This window comes from Phyllobates terribilis, unplaced genomic scaffold (genome assembly GCF_046119375.1).
Source record: "Phyllobates terribilis strain yellow unplaced genomic scaffold, ASM4611937v1 Scaffold_11__3_contigs__length_659146591, whole genome shotgun sequence".
Taxonomy (NCBI): Eukaryota; Metazoa; Chordata; class Amphibia; order Anura; family Dendrobatidae; genus Phyllobates; species Phyllobates terribilis.
In genome coordinates, this window is record NW_027362771.1 from 83773162 (window position 1) to 83799330 (window position 26169).

The following is a 26169-nucleotide window of genomic DNA, read 5'->3' on the forward strand; positions in this document are numbered from 1 at the left end:
TTAGGCTCACAATGCAGTCCATACAAGGTCCCGGTTATAAAAGTCCATAACCTGTGAGTCCTTACGGTGGCTGCAAGAAACTGAAACACGCTATTAATAATCACGCAGGTAACTTGGCAAACATTTCAACATTTGGCAACAAGGTTATTTACAATCTTAGTACACTCTATATTCTCCAGCGAGCGGGTATCTGCCCCTTTGTGCTCCTGGTTGACCTCCTTAACCCACTGTCTGGTGGTGGACCAACCTGGCTTTCCCCACTAGCGTTAGGGGTACAGCTACCAGCTGGGTGTACAGGTAGGGCAGGCAGCTGTCTGCGGGTCCTTTGGCTTACCGCAGGCATGGCAGGCTCACTGTCAGCAGAGGGTTGACTCTCCTGGGCTGCTTGAACAGGCTCTTCTGCCTCTGGAACCGCTTGCTCCTCTTCACCTTCCGGCTCTGGTGTTGGTTGTTGCTGTCCCGGTTGCAGGAAATGCAGGAAAGGTACCACTATGGCATCATTTATGCGAGTCCAGGACTGAGGGAACTCTCCGAGAACGGTGCTGATCATTTCTTCCTTGTCCTCTGCGGGTTCAAGGTCACTCTGATCCTCTTCTGCACTACGGAGTTGCTCGGGGCACCTTTTGAGGTGGTCTCTGGAGACGACACTAGTGGTTTCTCCTCCGTCCCTGGTGATTACGCACACCTTTGGGTTGTCGTGGTCAGACTGCAGTACGGTGTAGGGTTCCCTTTCCCATTGGTCGTCCAACTTATGTAGCCTTCTTTTTCGCTTTAGGACTTGCTCACCAGGTTCTAGGGGACCAGCAGGGGCGTGTTGATTGAAGAGTCTTTCTTGCTTCTCTCTCACCTGGGCCAGGCTCTTCTCCACACTCTCCTGTACCTTCTTGTACTGCAGTTGCCTTTCCGTATCCCAGTCCGCATCCGGGGAGGTGTCCTCAGGTATTAGGACTCCCATCTCCAGGTCTACTGGCAGCTTACCCGGTCTAGCTCGCATCAGGTAAGCCGGGGTGCAGTTTGTAGCGTTCACCGGGATGTTGTTGTACATGTCTACCAGGTCCGGCAGTTTTTCTGGCCACAGGCTGCGTTCCTCCAGGGGCAACGTCTTCAGGAGATCAATGACTATATTGTTCATCTTCTCACACATCCCATTGGTTTGGGGGTGGTAAGGTGTTGTCCGAATCTTCTTACAGCCATAGAGGTTGCAGAACTCCTGGAAGATTTCAGCTTCAAACGCTGGACCCTGGTCTGTCAGGACCTGTTCCGGATACCCGTGTGGACGGCAGAAGTATTGCTGGAAGGCTCTGGCCGCTGTTTGGGCTGTCAAGTCCTTTACCGGGACCACCACTAGAAAACGGAAATAGTGGTCCACGATTGTCAGGGCGTAGATGTATCCGGACCGGCTTGGAGCCAATTTGACGTGGTCCAGAGCTACCAGCTCAAGAGGCTGCGTGGTGACGATGGGCCTCAAGGGTGTCTTCTGGCTGGTACGGTCCTTCCTCCTTAGGTGACAAGGGCCACAGTCTCTGCACCATTTTTCCACAGCTCCTCTCATGCCGACCCAAAAGAACCTTCCTCTTAGTAGGAACTCCAGTTTCTTCCAACCGAAGTGTCCCGCTCTGTCATGGTAAGCTCCCAGGACCATAGCTGCATCTCGCCTTGGGACCACGACTTGCCAGGTCAGCTCTTGCGTCCGGTGGTTGACAATCATTCTGCACAACTTGCCTTCGTAGAGGAACAGCTTGCTCTTCTCCTTCCATAGCTGCTTGGCTTCCTCTGGGGCATCTGGATCTAGGCGGGCGTCTTCCCGGGTCAGCAGATCTTTCACCAGGCGGACTGCAGGGTCACTATCTTGGGTCTCGGCCCAGCTGTGGTGAGGTAGGGGATTCATCATCACAGTTGTTAGATCCTCCTCCTTCACGCGGTGAGAGTGTTGAGCGGCTCCATACCGGTGAAACGCGGGGAGTTCTACCTCTTCCAGCTCTTCTGGGTCTTCGTCACCTTCAGGTAAGTGAGGCATTCTTGATAGGGCGTCCGCGTTGGCGTTGGTTTTGCCTGCCCGGTACTTGATCACGAAGTCATAGTTGGAGAGACGGGCCATCCACCGCTGTTCCAGGGCACCCAGTCTTGCATTGTCCAGGTGTGTCAACGGGTTGTTGTCCGTGTACACGGTGAACTTTGCGGAGGCCAGGTAATGCTTGAAGCGTTCCGTCACGGCCCACACCACCGCCAAGAATTCTAGCTTGAAGGAGCTGTAATTCTCCGGGTTCCTTTCGGTGGGCCTCAGCTTCCGGCTGGCGTATGCGATCACCCGTTCTCTGCCCTGTTGGTTTTGGGACAGTACGGCTCCCAGTCCCACATTACTGGCATCTGTGTGGAGAATGAAAGGCTGGCCATAATCAGGGTAGGCCAGGATCTCATCCCCAGTGAGGGCCAACTTTAGCTGGCGGAAGGACTCCTCTTCCGGTTTATCCCACTTGAAGGGTGGCTTTTGACTTCTGGACTTGGACTGTCCGATCAGGAGGTCCTGCATAGGAGCTGCCATCTTAGTGAACCCGGGGATGAACCTTCGGTAGTAGCCTACCAACCCGAGAAACTGTCTCACCTCTTTGATGTTCGAGGGGCTTGGCCAGCTCTTGATTGCCGTGACCTTGTCAGGGTCGGGGGCCACTCCTTCCGCGCTTACCACGTGCCCTAGGTACTGGACCTTTGGTTTCAGCAGGTGGCACTTCGATGGTTTCACCTTCAGGCCATAGCCTGCCAGGGCTTCGAACACCTCAGCCAGGTGCTTGAGATGGTCCTCGTAGGTCTTCGAATAGACGATCACGTCGTCCAGGTAAAGGAGGACCGTCTCGAAGTTTCGGTGCCCTAGACAGCATTCCATCAGCCGCTGGAAGGTCCCTGGTGCGTTGCAGAGCCCGAAAGGCATACAGTTGAATTCGCTCAGTCCCATCGGGGTGGTGAAGGCGGTCTTCTCCTTGTCAGCCTCTGCCACAGGAACCTGCCAGTACCCGCTAGTAAGGTCCAAAGTAGAAAAGAAGTTAGCAGATTTTAGTGCGGCTAAAGACTCTTCTATTCTAGGCAGCGGATATGCGTCTTTGTGGGTGATACGGTTGATTTGTCTATAGTCCACGCACATTCTCATGGTGCCGTCTTTCTTTTTGACCAGAACCAAGGGGGCTGCCCAGGGGCTACAGCTGTCTCTAATAGAGATGAGCGTTGTTCTACTCGAACTGTTCGCCAATCTCAAATTCGAGCTGTTTTGGGCGGTGTTCGAGCCGGTCGGCGAACACGAACAATTTGAGAAAAATTCGGCTGTTCGAGGTTATGTTCGATAACTGTTCGTGCACCAAAATCATAACTGGATTTTTTCTCAGTAATGATGAAAATTAATGTTAATACGCAGTTTGAGTGTACAGCGGGGCGGGGGGAGGGGCAGGGGATGGATCTCTGCAGGAACAATCAAGATCTCCATTTTTTTTTCTCTTTCCCGCATTTGCAGTGGGGAGGTGCAATCTGTCAGCCTATCAGCAGCGCACACACGGAGCGAAGTGCTTTTTTTCACACAAGCAAGGGCATGTGTGATTGGCAGTGTATGTCACATGTCCTTGCCCTATAAGACCAAGCCATTTTCCCCGTCGCCACCATTTTCTCACTGCTGCAGCTGCGTGTTAGACGGCACCGCTGTTGCTGTGTGCGCTATACCTTGTTAATTTCAAGCCAATTTTCGCACAAATATACAGATAGCTTGGGAGTAGGGAATAGTTGTGATTGCAGTCCTTTTAAGGACTAGGTTACAGCATTTCCTACGACTTTTATCAGGCAGGTCTGTGCTCTTAAATAGATAGATTGTGGGAGTAAAGACTAATTGTAATTGGAGTCCTTTTCAGGACTAGGTTACATCAGTTCCTATCAGTTTTTGCCAGGCAGGTCTGTGCCAGTGCTGTGCAAGTTTTTTTCACAGCATTTGGCTGAATCTAGCAAAGCTAATCCTTTTTGGCCTATTGCAGAGTGTGTTAGTCAGTGGAGTAGCCTATCTGTGTTGCAAGATATACCACCTGTGTATAGAATACCAATTTTTTTACTGCACCTAGTGAAGTAAAATCTTTTGGGCATAGCATCATTCTATTAGTCCATCTATACTGACCTCCATCAGGTTGCAAACTGAATATAATTTTTTTCTGCATCTAGCTCTGAAAAAATATTTGGGCTTCTAGCGGTGTGTGGGACTTGGTCTATTAGTCCATCTATACTGACCTCCATCAGGTTGCAAATTAAAAATAATTTTTTTCTGCATCTAGCTCTGAAAAAATATTTGGGCTTCTAGCAGTGTGTGGGACTGGGTCTATTAGTCCATCTATACTGACCTCCATCAGGTTGCAAATTAAAAATAATTTTTTTCTTCATTTATCTCTGAAAAAATATTTGGGCTTCTAGCAGCGTGTGGGACTTGTTCTATTAGTCCATCTATACTGACCTCCATCAGGTTGCAAATTAAAAATAATTTTTTTCTGCATCTAGCTCTGAAAAAATATTTGGGCTTCTAGCAGTGTGTGGGACTTGGTCTATTAGTCCATCTATACTGACCTCCATCAGGTTGCAAATTAAAAATAATTTTTTTCTGCATCTAGCTCTGAAAAAATATTTGGGCTTCTAGCAGTGTGTGGGACTTGGTCTATTAGTCCATCTATACTGACCTCCATCAGGTTGCAAATTGAATAAAAAAAATTTCTGCATCTAGCTCTGAAAAAATATTTGGGCTTCTAGCGGTGTGTGGGACTTGGTCTATTAGTCCATCTATACTGACCTCCATCAGGTTGCAAATTAAAAATAATTTTTTTCTGCATCTAGCTCTGAAAAAATATTTGGGCTTCTAGCAGTGTGTGGGACTTGGTCTATTAGTCCATCTATACTGACCTCCATCAGGTTGCAAATTAAAAATAATTTTTTTCTTCATTTAGCTCTGAAAAAATATTTGGGCTTCTAGCAGTGTGTGGGACTTGTTCTATTAGTCCTTCTATACTGACGTCCAGCAGGTTGCAAATTGAATATAATTTTTTTCTGCATCTAGCTCTGAAAGAATATTTGGGCTTCTAGCGGTGTGTGGGACTTGGTCTATTAGTCCATCTATACTGACCTCCATCAGGTTGCAAATTAAAAATAATTTTTTTCTGCATCTAGCTCTGAAAAAATATTTGGGCTTCTAGCAGTGTGTGGGACTTGGTCTATTAGTCCATCTATACTGACCTCCATCAGGTTGCAAATTAAAAATAATTTTTTTCTGCATCTAGCTCTGAAAAAATATTTGGGCTTCTAGCAGTGTGTGGGACTTGGTCTATTAGTCCATCTATACTGACCTCCATCAGGTTGCAAATTGAATAAAAAAAATTTCTGCATCTAGCTCTGAAAAAATATTTGGGCTTCTAGCGCTGTGTGGGACTTGGTCTATTAGTCCATCTATACTGACCTCCATCAGGTTGCAAATTAAAAATAATTTTTTTCTGCATCTAGCTCTGAAAAAATATTTGGGCTTCTAGCAGTGTGTGGGACTTGGTCTATTAGTCCATCTATACTGACCTCCATCAGGTTGCAAATTAAAAATAATTTTTTTCTTCATTTAGCTCTGAAAAAATATTTGGGCTTCTAGCAGTGTGTGGGACTTGTTCTATTAGTCCTTCTATACTGACGTCCAGCAGGTTGCAAATTGAATATAATTTTTTTCTGCATCTAGCTCTGAAAAAATATTTGGGCTTCTAGCGGTGTGTGGGACTTGGTCTATTAGTCCATCTATACTGACCTCCATCAGGTTGCAAATTAAAAATAATTTTTTTCTGCATCTAGCTCTGAAAAAATATTTGGGCTTCTAGCAGTGTGTGGGACTTGGTCTATTAGTCCATCTATACTGACCTCCATCAGGTTGCAAATTAAAAATAATTTTTTTCTGCATCTAGCTCTGAAAAAATATTTGGGCTTCTAGCAGTGTGTGGGACTTGGTCTATTAGTCCATCTATACTGACCTCCATCAGGTTGCAAATTAAAAATAATTTTTTTCTGCATCTAGCTCTGAAAAAATATTTGGGCTTCTAGCAGTGTGTGGGACTTGGTCTATTAGTCCATCTATACTGACCTCCATCAGGTTGCAAATTGAATAAAAAAATTTTCTGCATCTAGCTCTGAAAAAATATTTGGGCTTCTAGCGGTGTGTGGGACTTGGTCTATTAGTCCATCTATACTGACCTCCATCAGGTTGCAAATTAAAAATAATTTTTTTCTGCATCTAACCCAGCCAATAGTTTTGGCCTAATACCACAGTTTGGCCACTCAGCTCTGATCGGTTACCATCCATTGTTTTTTTGTGCAAACAACTCCAGAGTTGTGAATTAGTTAACCACCAAAATGAGTGGAAAAAGGCCTGCTGCTGGTGGAAAGGGGAATAGGCGTGTTGGGAAGGGGAAAAAAGGTTATGTCCGTGGGGTAGGTGCAGAAGAAAGACCATCTTCCAGCCAAACTAAAATGTCTACTTCTTTTAGCGGACAATGTGATAAGATCCCTTTCTTACGGCCACGCCAATCGCTACAAATTCCAGATGAGGCACAAAAACAGCAGGTGCTTCAACGGATATCAAGTGCTCCTTTAAGTGGGCTCTCCTCCACATCAACTTCAACATCACAAATACTCCAGTCCTCAAAGGTGTCACCCAAATCGCACTTGCTTCCTCACAGCTCCCAAATCTCCAGCTGCCCGTCTGAGTATGAGGTAGAACAGATGGTTGAGTCTGCAGAGCTGTTTACTCATACTATAGCCTGGGAATCAGAGGTCGACTCCAGCGCTTCTGTGAATCCAGACGAGGAAATGATCTGCACTGATGCCCAGAATCTTTATGAGTCGGATCCAGGACCAGACGCAGAAGGTTCTGACCATAATGTAGACCCTCATTCCCAAACTGTAACTCCTGTTAGTGGAGACAATGAGGAAGACGATGATAAGACTCAAATACCTGATTGGAGCGACAACTTTAGTTTTTTGTCAGGGCAGGAACAGGTTGGCTCTGAGGACGACGGGTGTGATAACGCACAGGGTGATGATGATGAGGTCGGAGATCCCACTTACTGTCAACCCACAGTCAGCCAAGAGATGAGGTCAGCAGAGGAGGTGGAGGAAGATGCTAGTGACGACGAGGTCAGGTTGCGCCTTCCTGGACAGAGACGTAGTACTGGAAGCACGTCAACAACTGCATCCTCAAACACAACTCTGCCTCTCACCACAAGTCGTGGTGGCTCTTCAGGTCGCATGGGTGCTAAGCCTTGCATAGCCTGGGCATTTTTTCAGATCGATAAAGATGACCCAACTCGTGTTATCTGTAACATTTGTCAGCAAAAGCTAAGTAGAGGCCAAAAAATACATAGTTTGAGTACTTCATGCATGAACCGGCACATGGACATGAAGCATAAGTTGCAGTGGGAAGCTCAGTGTGCTACAATGCGGTCTAGCCGGCCGGGCCAACCACCGTCTGCCATATCTTGTGCATCCGCGGCCTCTTCATCCTCTGTGACTGGGGGGACAGCAGTCACACCTGTTTTGGGGCGCAGACCTGCCACCTCTTTACCCGCAACAGCCAGCGTGATTGGCAGGTCATCATTTTCTTTGGAGGTGGTAACACCAGCTGGTCTTGAGCGCTGTCCGACATCGATAGCACCACCTTTGGATCAAGGCAACCTAACATGTCCGCCTGCATCTTCCTCACAGACCGGCAGTTTGCCGGGGACACCCTTATCAACCCCGTCTAAGCACAATAGCCAGCCCTCGGTCCCTCAGATGTGGACAAGTAAAAGACCATTTCCTCCTAGCCATGAGAAAGCTAAGAGGTTGAATTTCACCATCTGCAAGCTCTTGGCTACAGAAATGCTGCCTTTACGCCTGGTGGACACAGAGGATTTTCGAGACCTTATGTCCGTCGCAGTGCCCCAGTACCAGATGCCCAGTTGGCACTACTTCTCAAAGAAAGGTGTGCCTGCGCTCCACCAGCATGTCGCACACAACATCACCGCTTCTTTGAGAAACTCTGTGTGTGACAGGGTGCATTTCACCACAGACACTTGGACGAGTAGGCATGGACAGGGGCGTTACATGTCGCTGACTGGGCACTGGGTAACTATGGTGACAGCAGGACAAGGGGCTGCTGTCCAAGTCTTGCCGTCCCCACGAGTTGTGCGTCAATCCTCTTTATGTCATTTTTCCTCCACTGCTTCTGCCTCCTCAACCTCCTCTCGGTCTTCCACCTGCACCCAAAGCCTGTCTGGTCATGCCACAAGCTTTCTAACTGCGCAGAAGGGATCCTGCATACCTCCTTACTATGCTGGCAGTAGGGCTCAACGTCATCAGGCGGTTTTTACATTGAAATGTCTGGGAAATGTGAGTCACACAGCTGAGGAGTTGTGGTCAGCTCTGGAGAACCAATTTCATGAATGGTTGTCTCCACTGGACCTGAAACCAGGGAAGGCCGTGTGCGACAATGCTGCAAACCTGGGTGCGGCCCTTCGCCGGGGCAATGTCACACACGTGCCTTGTATGGCTCACGTGTTGAACCTGGTTGTCCAGCAATTTTTAGCCCACTATCCCAGACTAGATGGCCTTCTGCAGAGGGCACGGTCGCTGTGTGCTCACTTCCGCCGTTCGCATCCCACAGCTCAGCGACTTACATCTCTACAGAAGTCGTTGGGCCTGCCACTTCACCGGCTAAAATGCGATGTGCCTACCCGGTGGAATTCAACTCTGCACATGTTGCAGCGACTGTGGCAGCACCGACAAGCCCTGGTGCAATACGTTCTGACGTATAGCCTGGGCCAACGAGATTCAGAGGTGGGGCAAATCACGCTGGAGGAGTGGTCTCAGATCAGGGACCTATGCACCCTTCTGCACAGTTTTGAAATGGCGACGAAGATGTTTAGTGCTGACGATGCCATTATCAGCATGACTATTCCGGTGATTTACATGCTGGAGCACATGTTAAACAGAATTCGGAGTCAGGTGGTGGCACAAGAGGAGGTGGAGGAAGTAGAGGAGGAGGAGTTGTATGCGGAAGGGCTAACATCTGCAAGGTCCAGACGGTCGGCAGCACCAAGGCGGCAGGCATGTGAGGGTGGGGGAGATGGTTTAACCAGGGCGCATGGTAGCAGCCAAACTAGTGAGGAAGGTGCAGGAGCCCAGGAAGAAGTGGAGGACGAACTGATGGAAGACTCATCAGATGAGGGAGACCTTGATCACATTTCTGTTGTGCGAGGTTGGGGGGAGAGGACAGAGGAAGGAAGCATGATTGTTACCTCGCCACCAACACAACAGGGACTTGGTGCTCCTGGATGCGCAACACACATGAGTGCCTTCTTGCTGCACTACCTGCAACATGACCCTCGAATTGTGAGAATTAGAAATAATCCTGACTACTGGGTTGCCACACTGTTAGATCCCCGGTACAAAAGTAAATTTGCAGAAATTATTCCTGCCATAGAAAGGGATGCACGCATGCAGGAGTATCAGCAGAGACTGTTGCAGAATCTTACATGTGCTTTTCCACAAAATACCAGTGGTGCACGTAGTGAATCTCACAGTTCCAACTTGCCAACCGTGGGACCGTCAAGTGTTCAGCACTCAAACCGTAACAGAACCACAGTATCTGCTGGTAACATCAATTTTGCGGAATCATTTCACCACTTTTTTAGCCCATCCTTTGCAAGGCCACAGGAGACAAGAAGTCTGACACATAGTCAACGCCTAGAGACGATGGTACAGGAGTATCTCCAAGTAAACATTGAAGCCACGACTGTGTCACTGGACCCTTGCTCTTTTTGGGCTTCCAATCTGGATAAATGGCCGGAGCTAGCCACTTACGCCTTGGAGATCTTGTCATGCCCCGCAGCCAGCGTTCTGTCTGAACGTGTGTTCAGCGCTGCTGGTGGTGTGCTGACAGATAAGCGCACGCGGCTCTCCACTGATAATGTAGACAGACTCACGTTCATAAAGATGAACAAATCATGGATCCGAAACGACTTTTCTACCCCTGTGTCATCCTGGGGAGAGTAAAAGCTTGATGATTGGTTAAAATCACCCTACCAACCGTTTTAAGCTTTCAAATTACTAATCATGTTTATCTGTATCTTGACTGGAAAATAATTTGGGCTTTGTAGCAGTGTGCAGCACTGATCCTATTAGGCCATCTATAATAAGCTTCACCAGATTTAAAATTAAAAATAATTTTTAGCTGCATCTAGCCCGGAAAATAATTTTGGGGCTCCAAGATGCGCAAGACACATAAGTGCCTTCTTGCTGCACTACCTGCAGCATGACCCTCATATTGTCAGAATTCGAAGTAATCATGACTACTCGGTTGCCACACTCTTAGATCCCCCAAACATTTCGATCAACCTTTTCATTTTAATAAAGACCAAAAAAATGGTCATTTTTGAAATTATAAGCATTAGCAGGTTGTTAGAAACTGAAATCAAACAGTTTTCAACTCAAAACTTTATTCTAGGTGATGTTACATTTTCACATAGGACCCCTTGTTCGAAAGGAGCTTCTGAACTCTCTCGTCCATTGAATTTGTCAGGTTTTGGATGGTTTCTGCTTCAATTGTTTTGCATGAGGACAGAATACCCTCCCAGAGCTGTTGCTTAGATGTGAACTGCCTCCCGCCATCATAGACACTCCTTTTAATGATGCTCCAAAGGTTCTGAATGGGGTAGAGGTCAGGGGAGCATGGCGGTCACACCATAAGTTTGTCCCCTTTTATGCCCATATCAGCCAGAGATGCAGATGTTTTATGTGCAGCATGAGATGGTGCATTATCATGCAGAAAAATGATCTTGCTGTGAAATACACGGTTCTTCTTCTTGAACCATGGCAGGAAGTGCTGTTTGAGAAAATCCACATACATTATGGAGTTCATCTTTAGCGCCTTCAGGGATCCTAAAGGGGCCGACAATCTCTCTCCCCATGATTCCAGCCCAAAACATTACTCCACCTCCTCCTTGTTGGCGCTGTAGCCGTGTTTGCGTGGGGTGTCCATCAACCAGCCATCCTCCACTCCATTCATCTGGACCATCGAGCGCTGCACGGCACTCATCCGTGAACAAAACAGTTTTGAAATCAGTCTTCATGTAATGTTTGGCCCACTGGAGCCGTTTCTGCTTGTGTGAAGTGGATAGAGGAGGTCGACAGGATGGCGTATGCACAGCTGCAAACCTCTGAAGGACCCTGCATCTTGTTGTTCGGGGGACGTTGGAGGCACAAGCAGCTTCAAAAACTTGTCTGCTGCTATGACAAGGCTTTTTTGCCGCTGCTCTTTCAACCTGACGTAATTGCCTGTAGGAAAGAGTCCTCAATTTGCCCTTATCAGCACGCACACGTGTGTACTGTGAATCAGCTACATACTTCTTGATTGCCAAGACACTTCATCCTGATCATCGCACAATGTTGATTGTAGTCATGCCTTGACCTAAACACTCCACAATTTGTTGCTTCTCAGCAGCCGACACATCCTTTTTCTTTCCCATTTTGGCAGAAAATGTAGGCTGCTTAATAATGTGAGAGAGCCTTCTTAAGTAGTCTTGCCTTTCATTGGACACACCTGCCAAACTAATTAGCACAGGTGTCTGCAATTGCTTACAGTGATATAAAGAGCCCTGACACACATCACCATCAATGAGTTTAACTGACAAACAAACAAATTCTTCCCTTATCACTCCTAAACACTTTTTGCATAATAATTTGGAACGCGGTGTACATGTGCTTTTCCACAAAACACCAGTGGTTCACGTAGTGAATCTTACAGTTCTAACTTGCCAACCGTGGTCTGTATGGAATTGTTCAATAAAGGGCCCAAAATTAAGATAACATAGATGGGAGAGGTCTCTATGAATAGGAATTCCTAAGTATTTGATACCCTGTGAGGGCCAGGCAAAGGGAAAGTTGGACTGGATGGAATCCTATATGGATTTAGGGAGGGAGACATCGAGGGCCTCAGACTTCGCTGCATTGATTTTAAAATTTTACCATGTAACAAAGTGATCTATTTCAGCCATAACAGCAGGGATGGATATATGTGATTGAGTGATATATACTAGAACATCATCAGCAAATAGAGAGCACTTGTACTCGGTGCCTCCCACCTCAATCCACCTAATATTGGGGTTATGGCGAATTGATGAGAGCAGGTGCTCCGTCACTAGGATGTATAAGAGAGGGGACAGAGGACATCCCTGCCTTGTCCCATTGGTGATTGTGAAAGGTGATGAAAATGTTCTGACGCACCCCCTGGGCCTTGGGACACCCGGAGCCGGACCCTTTTTGGTGGATGCTGGTGGTTGTAGTCTTCGTGGCGGCGATCCGGTTCCGTGGCTCAGGGCGGTCAAACCAGTGGCGGAACTATTTATGTGGTTTTGATGTTTAAATGTCCGACTACGCCACCCGTGGATTGCGGTCAGAGTGAACCGCCGCTACAGGGCAGACCGCTAAGGCTGGTGTTGTGGGTGCAGCAGAGCGTAGCATAACTCCCCACGGGAGGAGTATAGCCTCAGGGCAGTGTATGCGGAGGATGGGGGTGATGGTGCAGGGCAGCAGCAGTAACGACACGGAGTCAGTGATGCAGTTCAGGGCCTTTACTCACAGTTCTTATTATCCAGACCACGTCTGCAGGTAACGGCTGCCCACGTCGTACTGTGCTCACCAGGTGAGGGGCTCAGACAACTCCCAGATAACTTTGGAGCGCTTCACAGGACCCCCTTTGTGTGTCCTTTGTCTGGCCTTTCTTACCAACACTTCTGTCCGGCTGCCTCGGGCCTCCTCTTGGTAAACTTGGCGCCAGTTTCCCTGACCCTATGTGGTGCCTTCCTAGCGGGTGGAGCAAGGGGCTGCGCCACATAAAATGTCAGAGCCTCCGGTTTCTAGCTGAGGGTCGTTTCCTGCCTCCACTAGTTCGGGGACCGGTCTCCCCCTTTGGCCTGATCCCTCCACGCAGGTGGATTCGGGCGTGCGGTGGCGACTCGCCCGTCCGCACCCCTGGGATCCCTTCATTCCTCGTTCCTGGAGCCTTCTCCGCTCCTCTTCCTTCCTTCTCCCTCTTGCAGGCCTGGGCCTCTGTTACTAGGCCCGCCTCCGGAGCAGAGCTCATGCAGAGCCCCTGCTCCCTGCCACTTCTGCTCAGACTTCTCTGCACTGAACTAAGATGGTGCCCACCTTTTATACTCCCTTCTCAATGCACCCAGGAACTGCTTCCTCCCTGCTCCTGCACTGCAGGGTTCCCCTTCCTCAGTGTTCCCTCCCCCCACTCCAGCCAGGGACAGGGACTGTCGTGCCCATCTCAGGGGCATATTGGTCGCCCTGCCCCACGGCAATGTGGTGTAATGCATGCAGGTGTCGGGTCCTGATCCACACTCCATCCTTATCTGAGAGTGAGATATCACACCTCTGGGTGAGGTGCAATACGTCTGTAGCAACCGAGCCCTCGGTGCTACAGTTCCATTTATCTTCAGCCTAGGTGACGTATTGTGATACAGGGCCGTGATTTTGGCTATAAAAGGGTCCCCTAGACCCCTACCCCAAGCTTTTTAAGAGAATCATATATGGCGTGCCAGGAGACTCTATGGAATGCTTTCTCAGCATCCAACGAGAGTATCTACTTACAAATTTTTAACTGCATCTAGCCCAGGAAATACTTTGTGCCTAGTAGCAGTGTCTGCTAGTCAGCGGATTATCCCGGCTGTTAAGCAAGCTACACCACCTGTAGTTTGGACACTTAATTTTTTCAAAGGAAATGCTTCGGGACCACGGGATACTTAGTGAAGAGCATCAGGAGGCACCCCAAGGCATAGGGGCTGGGACTGGCACTAGGATGCCTTGCGGTGGACAGCCGAGCTCGATCCTTATAAAAGCTTTTTAACTGCAGCAGCTTTAGTGGACGCTACTGGAGCTGGAATTACGCGGCTGCTGGCATGAGACTTGCCCTCCAATAGATCCTTGTAAATGGATTTAAAGTGTATTCATTCAAATTAGAGGGACAATTTAAATTAAAAAGCTTAGAGCTGCCTCCACCACAGGGGGGCTCTCTCGACCCACCAGCGGACAGGCACCAGTATTGGGAGAGGGGGGCTGGCCGTCAGGGTTCACCGCGGCTCTGGCACAAACCCGGCGACACGGAGGTGGCACGGGCAGGAGCGGACTGGCCGTCTCGGCTTCTCACTTTTTGGATTTTAGAAGGGCATGACATGCCTATATCTGTGTCTCCCCCTCCTTTTACTCCTCCACCTCTTTTCTTTTCGCATGACTATATGTACTTGTCACTTTTCCATGTGTTAGTTGTGTCTTCTGAGCAGTTTGTCAGCTTTTGGACACCTTTGAAGGTGTTTTCTATGTGTTTCTATGTGTTTTTGTTTGCCTGCCATTGGTTTTAACGGTGTTCGAAGGTGTTCGACGAACAGTTCGACGAACAGTTCGGCGAACACACGGGTGTTCGACGAACCGAACCGAACTCGAACACTACGGGGGTGGCTCAACACTAGTCTCTAATGACCCCAGCTTCTTTCATCTCCCTTAGCATACCCTTGGCGTTCTGATAATGTGCAGGGGGTACAGGTCTGTGCCTCTCTTTTATTGGTGGATGGCTCCCTGTGGGGATGTGGTGTTCTATCCCTTTTACTCTGCCGAAGTCCAGCGGGTGCTTACTAAAGACTCTCTCGTACTCCCGTACCACCCGGTAGACTCCTTGTTTTTGGTGCAGGGGAGTGGAGTCAGCACCCACGTGGAGTTTCTGGCACCAGTCCTCCTTTTGTTTCTGGGAGCCATTACCCTCCGCCTGAGGAGATGGAGGCAAGGGTTCCACGGCCCTGATAGCTTGGTGTTCGACGACAAACAGTTTGGCGAGTGTAGCGTACCTGGGTAAGTGTACTTCCCTCTCCCCAATGTTGAGGATGCGGACGGGCACCCTCCCATGACGGACATCAACCACCCCCCGGGCTGTCAAAATGGTGGGCCTGCTGTCTGAGTACACGGGTTCTACCATGGCTTGGTAGTCTCTACCTCTCAACCCGATTGCAGTCCGACACCAGATCATCATTTCACTTTTGGGAGGCATGGAAATGGGGAATGGATCACTGAGTCTTACGCTACCGATCTCACCACCAGACAGTTCTACCTGCTTCCGTCTCATCAGGGCTTTTATCTCCTTGTTGAGGACTCTCTGTTGGCTGGAACTAGCATTCACCGCCACCTGTTGTAGAATTACAATTACCTCTGAAAGACAATTTTCAATTATGTTAGTACCCACAGTTATTTTAGGGTGACTTTCACGACGGTCAATGTCCACAATAATCACTCCCTGTGCCGGCAGTTCAACTTTACCAATTTTAATGGTCATCTCCTTGAACCCCATCTGCGGCACGGGTAAGCCATTACTGGCGATGATGCTCAAGTTACTGTCTGGATACCGTGTGATATCAGCATCAGTCCAATACTGCTTAAAAAGTACATAAGGGATTGTGGTTACTTGTGACCCAGTATCCAGCAAGGCGCTCATGGGGATACCGTCCAGCACCACGGGTAAAACCGGGCGCCCCCCAACGTACTTATCACGCCAATTATAAGGGCCTGGTGATCTTATGCCTGGGGGTCGGCCCTCTGCCCCAGGTTGGACCCGTTTAAATTACAGTACCTGGAAATGTGTCCGGGCTGGTTGCATCGACGGCAAATGGGCTGTCCATCCTCTGCGTAGCGGTCTGTGGGCCTCCCTCGGAACGACGGGATCCTCCTCTGTCGATGCCACGGGACATCCTCCGGACTTGAAGCCAGCTCGATGGGTCTTGACGGGTCCACTTGCAACGCCTGGACGGTCCTGGTCAACGCCGCGACGCTCCTGGTCAGCTCCTGGACTTGGTGGTGCAGATCTTTCGACGGGGCTTGGTTCAGGGCCTGTGCATCAGCCTCCACGGAGTCCATAGAGGAGGGCGCCGCCTCTTGGTGGTAGGTGATAGCAGGGCGCCGGGGGTTTATAGCGCCACTGGTTGCAGATTCACGGAGCACCCTTATGGCCCTGTCCTTAAATTGGGCAAAGGTCAGGTCGGGGTTCTGAAAGAACATGAGGCACAGTTGGGCCCTGTGGGCGCTAGACAGCAGACCCTCTATGAATTGTTCTGTTAGCAGTTTATCGGTTTCCTGCACACTGCCAGGGTCAGTTTGTTGAATAGCCCTCAAGGCTTCCTGCAGATTTAGGGCATAGTCTCTGATGCTGTCCTGTGCCCGCTGCTTACATCCATAGAACCTCATTTTAATTTCAGCGGAGGTACGTGTATCAAAGGTACCCCGCAGCCGGGCCAGAATACCCTTCACAGTCCCTTTCTCCTCAATGGGCCATGATTTTACCTCCCTTTGGGCTGCGCCAGTTAACTGCCCTGTCAATATGCTGACCTTCTGTTCCTCTGTCAGGGGGTAAACTTGGAACAAACTATACAGTCTTTCCTTGAAGTCAGTTAGGGCATGGGGCTCCCCTGAGTATTTGGGCAGCCAGGCCACTCCAGGGATGTAGGGCAAGGAAAAGGGCATCACCGCTGCTGCAGCTGCGTTGGTGGTAGTGGGCGCCTCTGTGTCCGACATCTTCCTCCCCCCCTAGTGAAGTGTGGCCTACCTTCCGACGATCCTCTTCTGTAGGCCGCGGCTCCGCTGCTGCTCCTATGGATGAGGACCTGGCGTCGCGTCCTGATGACGTCAGCGTCGCTCTCTCTCCCTTCCAGGACCTTGCGCAGCGTCGGTGGGGCGGAGCTTCGGATCTCGCGCGGTTTTGACGTCCATGCCCCTCTTCTTCTCGCGCTGCGTCCTAAAGATGGCGCCCGATGGCGGGAAGCAGCTGCGGATGGCGGGAAGACGGCAGAAGACGGCGGGAAATGGTCCAAGATGGCGTCTGATGGCGGGAATCGACTCCGGACGGCGGGAAACTTCGCCACAGGTAAGTTACAAAAGTCTTTTTCAGGCACGCAGTACCCGGTGGTTGCGGGCACGAAATCCTGCCGACTACGCCAAAGCTGACTCGCCCCCTGGGCCATGGGGCACTCGGATCCGGGCAATAGGGAACGATGGGAGTAGTAGTGGCAACCCGGTTCCGTGGCTCAGGGTGGTCAGGCCAGTGGTAGTCCGTTATATTGATTATGTCCGACTACGCCACCCGTGGATTTGCGGTTATTAGGAACCGCCGCTGCATGCAGACCGCTGGGGCTGATGATATGGGCAGCTGGGATGGTGTGACTCCCCACGGGAAGAGTGCGGCCCCAGGGCAGTGTAGTGGATGGTGGGAGTGATGGTAGTGAGAGTCCCAGTGATGATAGTGCTGGAGGAGCAAGGAGCACACAGACAACAGGTTGTAGTCCAGGGTCTTTACTGAAAGAGGTAAACTGACCCATAAACAGTCCCAGCTAGGAGGGGACCTGGATGTCTGAGAGCAACGGGGAAATTGGCCCTGGTCAGGGTGAGGGTGTAGGCCTACCGTGCTTTCTGCGCTCCTTCTGACTATCTCCTCCTGATAGGATAACAGCCCACGTTTCCGAGCTTTCCGTGCTTTCTCGCCTGTATGGCCTGCGATGTGGGTTCCTTTCTGCTCCCAGCCTTGTACGGCTTTACTGGTCCCTTCGGTTGTGGCAGAGCCTCCAGGCTTCTTAGGCCAAGGAATGTACAGTCCCTTGCGGACTGGTTCTCTGCTGGGGGATGTGGAATCCTTCCAGCCTCAGACACCAAAGTCTGGTAAAATGAAGTCTTTTCTCTGCCAAGACAGGCTCTCTTCGCCTCTTGTCTCTGGCTTGTGGCTCTCTCCTACTGCCACACTTCCTCTTAGGTGCAATCAACTTTCTGTCCCTGCTCCACTCTGGGACACGTCTCAAAGCTGAGACAGGCAATCCAGTTCTCCCTAACCCTGTCCCCAGTACCAGCTTTTATAGGGGCAGCCTGCTCCCCCTACTGGCCTGAGACAGGAGGCATTGCATGCTAATGTTCCCCTGACCAGAGAACCTCCCCCTTGCTCTCAGACACAGCTTTATTACACTTGTGGCATCCAGGTAGGGTGACACATATGTGTTTGGTAATGTCTATGATATTGTTCAGTAAAATTATTTGTTTTTTATACACACTAACTTGAAGTGCTCACTTTTGTCTACTTGGTCTCCTTGATGTAAGGATTTTTACCTAGTGGTACAGATTGATTTACACATATTCATTATATATCTGCAAACTTTCTCATAAAATTCAAACCTGATAATATGATACCATGGGGCCCCGTGCAAGAAATATTGATAATCAAGATAAAATATAACATACTGTAGAAATGTCAGTGATTCCAATATACAGCACTAGGAATGAATGTGTGAACTGCCGTTACATTAAAGATGGGACAATTGCAGAAATACACTTGCATTTTTTTGTTGGGTGCATTTTAAGGTGTGAAAGTGAAGGAGTTATAGATTTAATTCAGTGCCCATGTTCAAAGCAATATATTGGCAGGACTCTGAGACCTCTTAAAAAAGGAGAGGAGAACAGATTAATAAGAATAGAATTTTTTTTTTGTTAAACAGCACTTTCAATCATTTCAAAACATTTCATAACAGCAATTCAAATGGCTATATCTATATACGAGTATAGGAGGAAATAATCTATCACAAATGTCCGGAGCTGAATCTAGAAAGAAATTAGGCTTTAAAACACTAGCGCTGAAAAAAGGGGAGTGAGTATTGCTGGAAGCTGCTGATAGATTAGCGGGTCCTGTGTGAAAACCCAAAAGGAAGAATGGCTACTAGATAAAGGATTGATACTATCACGCTAAACAGCGGCTGAACAGAGCAGGATGAATGAAAGGAATAACAGACATAGAAATAATGTTTCACCAAAATGAGTTGAATGTCCCCCTTTCTTGGTATGTAAATTTGTCTTAAGATTACCGGATAATGATTTGCAGCTATGAAAGTTAATAGATGATTCCCTGGGTTGCGATGATCTATGGATAATTGGTCGGGTGGTACCTAGCTTCTGGTACAGATAGAGGCAGCTAGTGATTGGACGTTTTCCATCTATATATCCTCCTCTTACCATTTTTTTTTCACCCTTCCATTGACACGACAACATTATTACTGAACACATAAACTCTATCCTTTATATATACAGGTTATAATTGCAAGGGAAAATGCTTTTTAAAAAAAGGTTTTAAAAAATTAATTATTAATTTAATTTCATCTTTTTTTATTTTTTATATTCTATATATATTTAAATTTTTAATGATTTATTGTACTACAGTGCTGCTCACCATTCTTGTCACGCCATCATTTTTTCGTAGACTGTACAATATCTTCAGAAATAAATGGAAATGTACCAAAGTTATATCCTCAGGATTTGTGGTCCAAAGTAATACAACAATACAATATTGTTTTTCAACTTCCATGTTGCAATATCAAAGAAAAAACTGAATGTGTCACAATAATGGCACCCCTAATTAATACTTGGTTGCACACCCTTTGTCATTGCTGACAGCCTCCAAACATTTCTTGTAGCCATCTGTAAGCTTCTTGCACTTCTCAGCTGGAATTTTCTCCCACTCTTCCTTTGCAGTTTGTTCAAGCTCTTGAATGTTTGCAGGGTTCATTTTCCCAATGGCAGATTTCAGCTCACCCCTAAGATTTTCAATGGGATTGAGGTCAGGACTAGTATTGAGGGATACCTTCCGATATCAGGAAATATCGGATCGGATTGGATCGGGCCGATGCCCAAAAAGTATCGGATATCGCCGATTCCGATACCGGAAACCAATGCAAATCAATGGGACACAAATATCGGAATGAAAATAAACCCTTTCTTTCCTTGTAGGTTAATTCTATATGAAGGAAAACAACTAACAATAATGTAGAATGTATTGGTGGAGGTGGTTGCCCAAATCGATGGGAACAGTGCTCACAGTGAAACATGAAAAGCCGGCAATTCAGCAGTGGCATACACCGGTACCCGACAATTTAGAACAGAAAGAATAGAGCTTCACACATATATTAGATAGAAACATGTCAGTCACATATATATGAAGTACAGTGACAGTGTTGCTTACTGTACTTGTCATTTAGTGTAAAGGATTTATTTAAAAAAATATTGGTGTTTTAATGCACCGTCTCTTTAAAAAAGCCGGCCGGCAATTCAGCAGCGGTATCCGACAATTTATAACAGAAAGATAGAGCATCACACATAGATTTGATACATAGAAACATGTCAGTCACATATATAAGAAGTGCAGTGACAGTGTTGCTTACTGTACTTGTCATTTAGTGTAAAGGATTTATTTAAAAAAATCTTAGTGTTTTCATGCACCGTCTCTTTAAAAAAGCCGGCCGGCAATTCAGCAGCGGTACCCGACAATTTACAACAGAAATAATAGAGCATCACACATAGATTAGATAGATAGAAACATGTCAGTCACATATATAATAAGTACAGTGATAGTGTTGGTTACTGTACTTGTCATTTAGTGTTAAAATAAAGGATTTATTAAAAAAAAAATTGGCGTGGGGTTCCCCGTAATTTTAGTCTCTAGCGGAGGTTAAGCAGACAGCTGGGGCAGATGTTTGAAGCCTGGGAAGAGGGTAATACCCACGGAGCTTCCCAGGCTACTAATATCAGCCCCCAGCTGAATACCTAGCCTTTACTAGCTATTAAGATGGGGGACCCCCCCAAAAAAATGACGTGGGGTCCCCCCTATTTTAATAGCTAGCAAAGGCTAGGCAGACAGCTGGGGGCTGATATTAATAGCCCAGGAAGGGTGCCATGAATATTGGCCCCCTCCCAGGCTAGAAACACCAGCCGTCAGCCGCCCCAGAAATGGCGCATCCATAGGATGCGCCAATTCTGGCACTTAGCCTCGCTCTTCCCACTGCCCTGTAGCGGTGGCAGTGGGGTAATAGGGTTGGAGTTGATGTCAGCTTATAATGCCAGCTGACATCAAGCCCAGGTTAGTAATGGAGAGGCGTCTATAAGACACCCCCATTACTAACCCCATAGTCAAAGTTAAAAGAAAAACACAAACACCCAGAATAAAGTCCTTTAATTGAAATAAAGACACAATTCTTTATTGTTCTAAATTAAACCTTACTTACCATCACGCCCATTCCAGCTGAAGCCAACGATCTCCTGCAATAAAAGAAAAATAATAAAGCAACATCATCCTTACCTTTTGATGGTTCCCAGGACAGCTCCAGCTCTGCTACATCGAGATGACAGGCTGGATCGCAGCCGAAAGCTGCCATCCAGCCTGTCATCCCGCAGGCACTGAGAAGCGCAGGCATGCTTGCGCTCCTCAGTGTCTGACTGTGACGGCATCCCGATGAGCCAACAATGGACTCAGCTCACCTCATGCACGTCACTGATAGCGTGGGAGAATTCTCCTGCGCATGCAGTGAGCGTGAGAGACTCGGCTCATCGGGATGCCGTCACAGCCTGATACTGAGGAGCGCAAGCATGCCTGCGCTTCTCAGTGTCTGTGGGATGACAGGCTGGATGGCAGCTTTCTCCTGCGGTCCAGCCTGTCATCTCGATGTAGCAGAGCTGGAGCTGTCCTGGGAACCATCAAAAGGTAAGGATGATGTTGCTTTATTATTTTTCTTTTATTGCAGGAGATCGTTGGCTTCAGCTGGAATGGGCGTGATGGTAAGTATGGTTTAATTTAGAACAATTAAGAATTGTGTCTTTATTTCAATTAAAGGACTTTATTCTGGGTGTTTGTGTTTTTTTTTAAATACTTTACTAGAAATTTATGGCGGTCATGTCTAATATTGGCGTGACCCCATGAATTTCGGGCTTAGGGCCAGCTGATAATGCCAAGCTGGCCCTAACCCCTTTATTACCCAGTGAGCCACAGCACCAGGGCCCTGGATGAGTTGGGTACAGCGCCAAAAGATGGCGCTTCTATGAACGCGCCATTTTCCGGGGTGGCTGTGGACTTCAATTTGCAGCGGGTGGGGCCCAGAAAGCTTGGGCCTCCCTGCGCTGCAGATTCCAGTCCCCAGCTGCCTAGTTGTACCTGGCTGGAGACAAAAATAGGGCGAAGCGTCACGTATTTTTTTTTTAAATTATTTCATGAAATTCATGAAATAATTAAGAAAAAAAGGGCTTCCCTATATTGTGTCCGGCCAGGTACAAATAGGCAGCTGGAAGTTGGGGGCAGCCCGTTCCTGGATCCTGTACCTGGCTCGCATACAAAAATATGGCAAAGCCCACGTCAAAATTTTGGGGAAAAATTAATTAAAAAATAAATATTAATTTAGGGACTGCATCTTTATTAACCCCTCAAGTGTCATTTAGTGTTAAAATAAAGGATTTATAAAAAAAAAATTGACGTGGGATCCCCCATAATTTTAGTCTCTAGCGGAGGTTAAACAGACAGCTGGGGCAGATGTTTGAAGCCTGGGAAGGGGGTAATACCCACGGAGCTTCCACGGCTACTAATATCAGCCCCCAGCTGAATACCTAGCCTTTACTAACTATTAAAATGGGAGACGCACCCAAAAAAATGACGTGGGGTCCCCCCTATTTTAATAGCTAGCAAAGGCTGGACAGACAGCTGGGGGCTGATACTAATAGCCCAGGAAGGGTGCCATGAATATTGGCCCCCTCCCAGGCTAGAAACACCAGCCGTCAGCCACCCCAGAAATGGCGCATCCATAGGATGCGCCAATTCTGGCACTTAGCCTCGCTCTTCCACGCTGCCCTGGTGCGGAGGCAGGGGGTAATAGGGTTGGTTTTCATGTCAGCGCCAGCTGCCATGAAGCCCAGGTTAGTAATGATGGGCGTCTATAAGACACCCCCATTACTAACCTACAAAGTGTTAAAAAGAAAAAACACACACTACACAAAGAAAAAAATAATTTATTTGAAATAAAACACACCATTTTATTTAATTCTTAGTTTACTAAAAAAAAATAGTTACCTGTCCTCGTTCCTGCGCTGATCTCCCATGCACAGCTGTCACATCTGGAGATGGTGACAGCTGTGCATGGCTGCTGTAAGCTCACGCTGCCGGGAACACGTCCGCTCCCGGCAGCGGGAGCCACTGACTGAGGTCACCGGAGCGCATTCAGTCAGCGCAGCTCCGGAGACCTCCTTTACGGCACTGCTGTACCGTGGGAATTTCTCACGGTACAGCAGGGCCGTAAAGGAGCTGACCGGAGCAGCGGTGCCTGAACTCCGGCGAACCCGCTTATGCAATGACGGGGCTGCTTTACGGCCCCATCATTCTAGTGGCGGCAGCGGTTCAGAGCGGTCACATTCTATGTGGCTGCTCTAAACTGGAGATCATCGTGGGACACTCGTGGACTACTACGGAGGGGTAAGGATAAGGTTGTGGTTTATTATTTTATATTTTATTACAGGAGATCGATGGCTTCGGGGAATTAGGTGTCTAGGTGAGTATAGGTGTAGTTTTTTATTTTTTACTTTATTTCAGGTGGCGATCGGCGTTTAGTATAAACTAATTTATTTTAGGTAACCACTGGCCACCAATGAAATGTATTTAAAATTTATTGGGGACACAGTAGGGCAATTTAAATAGCAGGATCAGGCTGATGGGAACTACTGCTCCCATCGAGCTGATCCTGCTGGCACGAGTGGATGGGGGACAGACATAGGCCGATGGGAGTAGTAGTGTCACATCGGCCTATGTCTGCCTGCATGCACACATCCCGCACACATCCCGCACACATCGCACAGACACCCGCACACACCAATCATGACGGGCTGATGGTCTGAGAGGTGTGGCTGACCTGTGCGGCCGTGGGAAAGTTCATGTGAGTTCATGCAATGCAGTCAAGCATGAACTCACATGAACCCTCTGAGGGCACCGCGGCGACTTCAAATGAACAGCTGATCAGCATCACCTGATACCTCAGCTGTTCATTTGAAATAACCGGCGGGAAAGCACAGCACAGAACGGGAAAGCCGGCGGTGAAGTCTTTTCACTGCCGGCTTCCCCGCCTGGGTCCTTCGCTCCCCGCTCCTTGGTGCTGCGTTCCCCGCCCGGTCCTAACTTACGATCGGGATGGGAGGTGGCGAGGGGAGTGGAGGATCGGGGTGGGAGGCTGCGAGGAAGCAGTATGGGGCTGAGTGATTGTTTAAAAGCCGGCGGGCGGTAAAAAGCCGCCAGCTTTTAAACAATCAGGAGAGTTCTTCCACGCTGGGATGGCATTCTGATGACAGGCTGGATCGCAGCTGAGCGCTGCCATCCAGCTTGTCATCCTTCAGAGACACTGCAGAGCGCAGGCATTATGGGAACTTCCGATTCCGGTATCCGATATTGTAAAAATATCGGAACTCAGTATCGGAACTTCGATACCGCGAATATCGGCCGATACCCGATATTACAGCATCGGAATGCTCAACACTAGTCAGCACTCATTGCTGGCCATTTTAAAGCAGTCCATTTTTATTTTTCAACCATTCGTGTGTACTTTTGGATGTGTGCTTTGGGTCATTGTCTTGCTGGTGGACCCATGATCTTTGACTCAAACCAAGTTTTCTTACACTGGGTTGGACATTTCATTCTAAAATCTCTTGATAATTCTCTGATTTCATGATTTCTGTTATACGGTCCAGGCCTCCAGTACCAGATGCAGCAAAGCAACCCCACAGCATTATGGATCCTCCACCATGCTTAACTGTTGATAAGGTGCTCTTTCCTTAAAAGCTTCATTGCACCCTCTGTAAACAAACTGTTGCTTTGCATTGCCAAAAAGTTCTATTTTTGTTTCATCTGTCCACAGAACATTTTCCTAGAAGGATTGTGGTTTGTCAAGGTACTCTTTGGCAAAGATCAATCATTCCTTTTTATGTCTTTTCTTCAGCAATGGTTTCTTTCTTGACCTTCACCCATAAAGCTCTGCTTGGTTTAGTGTGCGGCGTAAGGTACTTGTTGAAACCATGACCCAAGACTGTTCCAGGTTGGCCTTCAGGTCTTTGGATGTTTGGCGTGGTGGTTTTTCCACCATTCACACCAACCTTCAAAGTCATCTCTTGTCAATTTCCTCTTTCCCCCACACCCAGGGACATTCTTGACAGTTCCATGCTTGGCAAACTTCTTAATAACATTGTGCACTGTTGAAACTGTGATAACAAAGTCGTTGGAGATGGCCTTATACCCTTTGGAAGTCTTGTGTTTGCTAATAATAGCAGTTATGATGTCCTCAGACAGGTCTTTTGTCTTTTGTGATTTACCACAGGCGAATCAAAATGTGTTTCTATACTAAATTAATGTAAAGGGTGCCAATACCAGTGACACAGCAAGCTTTAGGTTTTTCTATCCCCCCTAATTGTTTTTTTGTTTTCAATTATTTTTTATCATTTGCTCTTTTGTATTTAACATGAGTGCTCTATACAAAAAACTGTTTCAACTGATTCATTTTTTTCAGGAGTCATTCCACATTATGTACCTCATCTTCATGGGTGCTAATAATGATGAGCAGGACTGTATATTGTATTGTATTAGTGCATTATACCTCCTATTTCTTATTTCTACGCTCTGTACTAACATTTATTACACACATAATCCACTCGATATGCTTGGATGATATGTTTGGATTTCTTTTTCCCTTAATAATAAAGAGCTTCATTTAAAAAACTGCATTTTGTGTTTACTTGTGTTATCTTTGTGTAATATTTCCATTTGTATTGTGATCTGAAACATTTAAGTGTGACAAAGATGCAAAAGAATAAGAAATCAGGAAAGGGGCAAACACTTTTTCACACCACTGTATGTGTGAAGTGTAAAGTAAATTCTACAAGGTTTTCTATATATTGAGAAAATATAAATCCGATAACTGTGACTTGCATTTGTATTTATCCCACCGGAGTAAATAGTTTGTAGGACCACCTTTCGCTGCAATTACTGCTGCAAGTCTTTTCAGGTATGTCTCTACCAGCTTTGCATCTAGAGGTGACATTTTCTCCCATTCTTCTTTGTAAATGCTCTATCTCAGTGAGATTGGATGGAGACGTCTGTGAGCAGCAATTTCAAGTCTTGCCACAGATCCTCAATGGGATTTCGGTCTGGCCTTTGGGCCATTCACACTCATGAATCTGCGGTGAGGGGTTCAGCATGAGGCTGCGGTATGTGCATTGCATTACACA